The sequence below is a fragment of the Pteropus alecto genome, unplaced genomic scaffold (genome assembly GCF_000325575.1).
Source record: "Pteropus alecto unplaced genomic scaffold, ASM32557v1 scaffold321, whole genome shotgun sequence".
NCBI lineage: Eukaryota > Metazoa > Chordata > Mammalia > Chiroptera > Pteropodidae > Pteropus > Pteropus alecto.
In genome coordinates this window covers 26,489-33,597 of record NW_006431044.1, presented here as the reverse complement: position 1 = coordinate 33,597, position 7,109 = coordinate 26,489, and the positions used below count along the sequence as shown (strand labels likewise).

Below are 7,109 nucleotides of genomic sequence, written 5' to 3'. Positions count from 1 at the left end.
GAAATGGTCTCAGGGTAATTGAGTCTTCATATAGAAAAATAATAGATATTTGCTGTCACCATACATTAAGATATTTATTTATCATGAAACTCAATAACATTAAAACTAGAATGCAAAAAGCAAAACTTAGTAATACAAGAATTTTATAGAATGTTTTTTAAACCTTGGAGGAGGGGAAATCTAAACTAGATTCCAGAATACTCATTCTTGAATATATATACATATACTTAAGAAACATACATGTACCCAAGAAGTCATGTAATTTTATGTTCAATGCAGCATGAATTATATTAACAAAATAACATAAACAAATGTGTCTTGTAATATGGTTAAGTAAAATATGACATCGTCACATGGTAGAATATTCTCTAGTAGTTAAGTACAACAAATTTGTATTAACAAAGATCTAAAAAAACGTATAGTGAAGAAAAATGAAAATGATGAATATGTTATGATATCTGTGGGGATTTTAATTAAATCACCACTAACCAACACCAATATTAAACACTAGTTATGGATGAACATTTTTATGTAAAACTCTGAAGAATGAGAGGATACATAGTCAGTTCTCAAAAGTGGTTGCAGCTAGAAGGGAAATGGAATGCAGTGGAAGGGAAATGGAATGAAACATGGTAGTTAAAGGATACTTCAGTTTTGTATCTAAATGTCTCATTAAAAAAGTAAAGATTCTAGGTAAACATAACCAAATATTAATTCTAGGTTGTGATACTATATGTGCTCATTTTATTTTTTGTGCCACTTTTAAACTTCTGAAAATTAAAAAAAGATGAGTAGGGGAGCTGTGCATAAAACATGTTAAAATGGACACACATTCCTACTCATGCTAATATTTTATAGGAAATGTTTCTAAAGTCATATCTTTAAGATGTGAAATAACTTTTTAAATTGGGATGGTATCTTAACAGCTCCAATTATTTAAATTACTCTTACATATCAAATCACATCTATTATCAATTAGAAGTTACAGCAAGAAGTTTAGCATGATTTTGCAACAGATTGGGCAAATCACATATATTTAAGGATCATGTACAGAGCTGGTAGAATTTTTAATGAAACATCAGAGAACTTAATACCCCCAGTACTGTTATTAGAAATTAGACACTTTTTAAATAAGGAAACCACGCTACTCATTGTTTTTAAGGTGACACAGTAAAACATCCACTCTTGCATTTCAGCTTCAATTTTAATGTCAGACCAATATTTTGTCTATTCTGCCAGAGACAATCAATCCCTTCCCTCTTGTTTGTTTCTTTGGGGAGAAAGGATGCTGAAAAGAGAGATCTCAGTCCTAAACAGTATTTTATTTGAAGCAAATTTGGGGTAAGGGGAGATTTTTGAAAGGGATACTTGATCCTTTTTCACAATAACAATATATAAAAAGCTGTTAGTGCTCTTTTTGAATTGATAAAAATGAGTATACAACATTTAAACCTTGGCTTGGTTTCAAATGTATGAATTTCTTTTAAATTCAAAATAACAAAATGCTAATGTAACTATAGCACTGCACTGCTTGTTAGCATTTTCAAAAGTTAGTGTCAAGATAAGATGATAAATGCCAGCAGTTGGTTTTCTAAGGTAATATACCTAAATAACATACATGTACATCAACATGAATCTAAGTTGTATTTTCTTCCAGTTCTCTTTAAACGTTTATATTTAAGTGTTCTACCCTTGTGCTTGCACACCTTCGAAGTTCCCAGAACTAGGAACTCTCAATTCAGACCAAACTAGGAAGTGTTAGGGCCCGGCGACGAGATTAATTATAATGGTCAGATAAAATAGGATGAGCAGTTGCTGCACAGTATTCTGTGATACTGTGTACTGTAAATTTATTCAGCCAATCCCCTACTGATTCAGCTTGTTGCTAGTTATTGCCACTATGGACATTACACTAAACACGCTTGTAATTGGCTCTTATATTTTAGGTGTTTTATTGCTGGGGGGTAGATTACAGGCAAGAGATGGTTAGACATATCAAAAGATATGTGCTATTTTAAAATTTTAATAGCTGCCGTCAGTGATTTTAGAAACAAGTTTCCTCAAGCCCAACAAAAGTATTATGCTACACAAATTCATGCTTGTCTGATGAGTATAAAATTCACCTGCTCCTAGGTTTGCTTCTTCAGAAATTTTGATATTGTTAGCCCATTTTGCTATAGGATTATCTATATTTTTGTCAGTTTTGAAGACCTCTTTGTATATTAGATATTAGGAATTTGTCTAATATTTCTTATAAAAGTGACATTTTAATTCTATATACTCAAATATGTATTAATTGTTTCTAAGCTTATGGATTAAGATATTTTTAACCTCTAGATTGCATATATTCTCAAGTTTTCTTGCAAGTTTTTTTCAATATGTAAATAATCCATCTAGAATTTAATTTTTAATGTAATATAAAATCAGGTTCATTGTTCTCTTCTTCCAGACAGATTTCCATCGAACAAGCACAGTTCATTAAAATAATTCATCTGTTCAACAGCCAGTCACACAGCTGACACCAGCAGCAATCACAGATTTGAACTGGGAATCAAAGAAACAGAATAGGCTTTAACGCTGCATTAGGTTCATTAGCACCTTTGTTCTGATTACAGGTTCATCAGACTGCCCTGCAACTGCCCAAATAAACACAGCTTCCAAGGCCTCAGCACTGTAGAGGAAAGAGGTCAGAATGGGTATGCTTCACCTAAGCGCTGGGAAACATTAATGTTCTCATCCGGGACATTTTAAAATAATCCACCCATGCGTTTGCATGGTATGCCATCCTTACCTGGGGCATACTCAGTTGTAAGACTAATATCCACTTAGGCACAGGGGAGCCACTTCCTTGGTTTCCCATGACTTATGATGCTTTATCACATAGGCTGTCGGTGTCTACATGCCAATTCACAGCTCTCCCCATTCAAATGAGGGATTTACAGAGACTACAAATGAGGGATTTACAATGTTATTCAAGAAAACTGATGGGAAGGTATATCTAAGGTAAATCTAAGACATAGGTCAGTGGGAAAGGCCTGTTCTTGATGCTTTACTGATAATCATACCACACCATTGAACCGAAACTGCCATGTCATCATTTACCCATACGGTTTTTTTTCTTCAACTGAAACCCCTTTGCATTTTCATTTATATCAAAACCTATTTCTGTATTGTTTCACTCATCTATTTTTCTGTTCCCATCCTAATGTCATACGAATTGATAACATTAGTTTAACATTAGCCTTATATTTTGATACTGCGTAACAATAGTAAGCCCCTCTTGCTGTTTTCCAGTTTTATTGCCTAGTCTAAATTGATTTCATTTCTATATAAATGAAGTTTTCTCATGATGAAAATCCTTTGGTATTCTAATTGGGATTGCATTAAATTTATACATTTATTTCAGGAGAAGTAACATAATATTGATATTCTGCCCCCAAATATAGTATGCCTTTGCATTTATTCAAATTGTGATGTTTTAATCCCCTCAGAGTTCATCTGTTGAATCCCTAATTTCCAGTGTGATAGTATTTGGAGATGGGGCCTTGGGAAGGTAATTAGCTTTGGATTAGGTCATGAGGGTGGGACACTTATAGGAAGAGAGATCTCTCTCCATGTGTATGTAGCAAGGAAAGGCCACGTGAGCACACAATGCAAGGCAGCTATGTACAAGCTGGGGAGTAGACCTTATCAGGAACCAAGTCTGCCAGCATTTTGATCTTGGGACTTTGCAGGCCCTTATAAGAGACACAACAAAGCTTCCTCTATCTCCGCTTTCCACCTTGTAAGGATATAAGAAGACAGTTATCTGCAAATCAGGAGGAATGCCTTTACCAGACAGTGAGTCTGCTGGCTTATTGATCTTGGATTTTGCAGCCTCCAGAACTGTGAGAAATAAATGTCTGTTGTTTCAGCCATCTAGTCTGTGGTGTTTTATTATAGTAGCCCAAGCTAAGACAATTCATTTCCTGCTTAATTCTACTGCAGTCAATCACATATGGGGAAGTGTCTCAGATGCTTCCTGTGTGCTCCTAATAGATGGTAAGACAAAGACGCTTCATTGGGAGGGTATAATCCCAACTCTATCAACAAACTGTAATTTTGGAGAATTTATAAAACTTCCCTAAGCCCCAATTTCATTTTAAAATAAAAATTGTTGAAACAAGAAATATGTGACATATAATTCCTGGGAGTGACATCACCAAAATGTTGAATTAAAAAGCTCCAAGCAGTTGTTACCCCACAGAAACTGAATAAAACAAGTTTTCTGAACTAACTCTGCAGTACCTCTGGAAAACAGTCACAGGTATATAGGAACAAGCAAGTGCTCAGTCAAGAAAAAATATCTTCAAAATATAAGTTTTGTAGCATTTTTTCCTCTTGTCCCACTCCTCCCCAGCATGGCAGTGATCTTGGTCTTCAGCAGGCACCAACCCAGTCCTCCTCCCCCTGCCCCACCCCCCACCGCCCAAGAGGCAGGCACACACTGTGGCTGATCCCAGTGACAGGGGTGGAGATACAGAGGTACAGCAGCTGAGGCCTGGCAGCAGCCATTACTGGGAAAAGAACAAAGCCATAAATAAAGTAGCTGGCCTCTCCCAGCCCAGCCCATCCTACCCAAAACCATCACAGCTGTGACACCTGGAACACCTTGGGTAATGCAGCACTGCTCACAGAGTCTGACTGCAAGGGGCAGTGCTGGGGTTTCACAGGCTTGGAATAATATCCCCCATCATCACATTCCCCCACAGGCGTGGTGCCCTGAGAGCACAGTGACCTGGTCACAGAGGAGATGCTCACCTCCCCATGGAATAAAGGGCATTTCCCACCACCCCACAGAGATCTGAGGAGCCTGACCATTGTAAGAGAAAATGAAATCTTACGTGTCAGTGTCACCTACTGGACAAAAGACCTTTTTTGCTAAACACTTTTACAAGAAAAGCAGGGAGTTCCAATCAAGATGGCAGTGGAAAGACAATAACCTATAAGGGAAATCCCATCAGATTATCATTGGACTATTTAGCAGAAACCCTACAACACAGGAGACAGTGGAATCAAACATTCAAACTATTGAAAGAGAGAAATCACCAGCCAAGAATAATATATCCAGCAAAGTTCTTTAGATATGAAGGAGAAATAAACACTTTTCCAGACATAAACTAAGGGAATTTTCCACCACAAGGCCTGCCCTACAGAGCTTTTCATCCCAGAACACCAGAATATTCTTTAATGCACATGAAACATTCTTAAGCATGGACCATATCTCGGGGGCAAACAACTAGCTTCAACAAACTTAAGAAAACAAATCACACCGAGCATATTCTCTGACTACAATACTCTAAAATTGGAAGTCAGCCGCAAAAAGAAAGGGAAAAAACCCACAAACGTGGAGATTGAACAACATGCTACTAAAGAATGACAAGGTCAAAGAAGAAATCAAGCAAGAGATCGAAAGATATGAGACAAATGAAAATGACTACGACGCATCAAAATTTGGAGGATAAAAGCAGTTTTAAGTGGTTAGGAAAAACAGGTATGCAAAAGTGCTGGTAGGACAAGTTTTAATTGGAGGACCTTGGAACTTGGCCATTTATGGTAAAAGGATGTCAGCACCGGATTTTCCTGAACAATGGGCCCTTGGCGCCTGAAGGGGTTCCAGCATTCAAGTTCTGGTTATACCTTGGTCATTTGGTTCCATGGTGGGGGTGGCAAGACTTTGGTTCCGGGTGCAGCCGGAGGTCAAAGTTCTCTCCTCTGTGCATGCTTCAGTTAGATGACTTGAGGTTTTGGTCTGTTGTCTCTAAAAGGCAAATCAGTATTTCATTACACTGGATAGGACCATTTTAAGCCGGTTCTGCTATTACAAATATCTGTCCATTTTATTTATTGATGATTCTTAAGTTACCATATAAAATTCAACATGTATTCGTTGAGCAAATGGACTCCATAGAAGAATAGATAAAAGGCAGTTTCATTCATTTTCTTGTAGGACTGTAAATTGTTTTAATGTTTGTTGACGTAAGAACATCCAAACCTGTAGAGAATTTCAAAAAAAACATTGTTTTTCAGTATATTGAGATCTTCCTTCCAGGCATAACCTCTGGAAGGAAGATCTCAATATACTGAAAAACAATGTTTTTCTGGAAGGAAGGTTATGCCTGGAAGGAAGATCTCAATATACTGAAAAACAATGGTTTTTAGAATAGCAGTTTGCAGCTTCTTTTATGAATTGGGGATTAAGGAGAGAATGAAAGTGCATGAGGATGGATTCCACTTGAGGGTTCTGAAAAGGGACATTTCAAAGGTGTGTTAAGCTAGCCGCACAGAAACACCGGACAGGGCTTGCTTCAGGCAAAGATAAACCTTTTACTAAAGAAGTTATATGCCTGGTACATGACGACTCACCATGACCTGTTCTCGTCATTGCTCAGCGATGAAGCTCAGCGATTACTCTCCAAAATCCAACCCTGGTCACACGTACTCACTCTGAAGCCAGTTTCTCCCACTCTCTACGACCTCTGACACCTAAGTCACACACCAGACTCTTTTTCTCTACGGAGCCCGCCTCACCACCCCCCTTTCGGCCTCCTTGTCCAGCTCTGGGACTCGCAAGCTCAGGTTCCACATCTCCTCTGCTTGAGGAACCCCATGCCGAAGCCACGTCACGTCGGAACCGGTTGACTTTTTGGGCGCAGTTAACACGCCCCGAAGTCTCCGGGGTGTGAAGAACTACGGGGAATTTCAAACGGTGCCTCCACCGCATTCCAGGCTCAGAACTACATTTCCCAGAAGGCCCAGCGGCGCGTTACCGTCTTCCCTTGCAACCTGGCCCTCCTCTTCTTGAACCTGTCCAACTCCTGGGGAAAGTGTTGCAGGTCCGGAAAGGAACCCAATCCAAACGCATCGGAGTGGCCTACTTTGGGAGCCACGAGCTGGGCTTTGTGAGGCCTTTAGTGCGCGCGGTTCGATGAGGGAGCGCAATCTTTTCGGCTGGGCCGCGGTTAAGACCGGCCAAGAGTTCCGATGGCCGGGAGCCATCTTGCTCTCCTCAAATGCGTCTCTGACTGCATTTCCCAGAGAGCTCTTCGGCACAGCGTGATTCTCGCGTG

At 39.0% G+C, this 7,109-nt stretch overlaps 1 long non-coding RNA gene across 1 annotated transcript; it reads right to left on the bottom strand.

Annotated features, from left to right (window-relative positions):
• Positions 1-5,492: 5,492 nt before the first annotated feature.
• Positions 5,493-7,060, bottom strand: LOC107196268. The gene is made up of 2 exons (XR_001517664.2): positions 6,810-7,060; positions 5,493-5,800 (listed from the first exon to the last, which is right to left on the bottom strand). It is a non-coding gene; the product is annotated as an uncharacterized LOC107196268 (long non-coding RNA).
• Positions 7,061-7,109: the final 49 nt, after the last annotated feature.